The following is a 1,469-nucleotide window of genomic DNA, read 5'->3' on the forward strand; positions in this document are numbered from 1 at the left end:
AAAGGCCTGAGTCTTGTATTGATTGCTGTAAAACGCTCATTACTCACTGGGCGGCAGCTGGGCAGCTCCAGTGTCAGGTAAATGTCTGTTGTCCCCCGCTTGTCACTGTTGCTGCTGTTTGGCTCTGAGTGTCTGACCTCCCCACCCGCTCACTCTCCTTACCCCTCTTCCCCCCTTATCTACCTGCTCTCACTCTAGGCAAAAGTTTCTGCTGGGGCTGAGGGATCTCTGGATTGCCTGGCTGTAGCTTAGATATTTGGCCCCTCTATCTTCTTTTGCCTGCTCTTGCTTCTCAGGAGAATGTCTCTCCCAAGCCTCCTGCTCCCCGCTGCTCTTTGGAGATCTGGTTCCAAGTCCTCAAGGGGTAGGGAGTCAACACGATCTTCCAACAGGGCACTTACCCCTAAAGTCCTGTCCTGACACCTAGTGATGGGAAAACTGGCTCCTGCTGGGACCTACAGATCCTGGCAGCAAAGCCAAGTGTCAGAGCAGCAAGGGCACAACTGTTCTGAGTTGTTCTGTGTTCCTATAATTTTTTTATTTTTATTAATTTTTTTGCAGTTTTAACTTTTAACTAGTAAGCCAAGTGCTTAAGTCCTTTATTGTGCATTGTAAAATATTTATAATTCACTGGGCAGCAGCTCAGGTGTCAGGTTACTGTCTGGCATTCCCCACTTTTCTCACTGCTGCTGCTGCTATTTCTTCTGGTGGCATCTAGCCCCGCCACTTCCTTCATCAGGCTCTCGGGGGCTGAGTCTTTTATCTGTCTAGGAACCAGCTCTAAATCACTAGGGCTGAGTCTTTCATCTGTCTAGTAACCAGCTCTAAAACACAAGGGCGGCTGTGAACTCCAGCACTACCTCTCTACTACCTAGTTTCTGGGAGTTCAGTTTTTCCTGAGCTATGCCTGCTCCTGCTATGATTTTTTTTTCTTCCTGTTACTGAAACCTTATTCTGTCTCTTTTTATTATATATTAGAGGCCCGGTGCAAAAATAATTTGTGCACTCGGGGGGAGGGGGGTCCCTCAGCCCGGCCTGTGTCCTCTCGCAATCTGGGACTCCTCAGGGGATGACCACCTGCTGACTTAGGCCCGCTCCCCAGGGGATTGGGCCTAAGATGGCAATCAGACATCCCTCTGGCATTCCGACAGCCCTCGGGGGATGTCCACTTGCCAGCGGGGAACAGGCCTAAACTGCAGTCGGACATCCTTAGTGCTGCTGAGGAGGCAGGAGAGGCTCCCACCACCACCGCTGTACTGGCAGCCATCAGCCTGGCTTCTGGCTGAGCAGAGCTCCTCCCATGTGAGAGTGCCCTGACCACCAGAGGGCAGCTCCTGTATTGAGCGTCTGCCCCCTGGTGGTAAGTGTGTGTCATAGTGACCAGTCATCCCAGTCCTTCAGCTGTTAGGGTCAGTTTGCATATTACCCTTTTACTATATAGGATAGAGGCCTGGTGCACGGGTGGGGGC

This window comes from Myotis brandtii, unplaced genomic scaffold (genome assembly GCF_000412655.1).
Source record: "Myotis brandtii unplaced genomic scaffold, ASM41265v1 scaffold1601, whole genome shotgun sequence".
NCBI classification, from domain to species: Eukaryota; Metazoa; Chordata; class Mammalia; order Chiroptera; family Vespertilionidae; genus Myotis; species Myotis brandtii.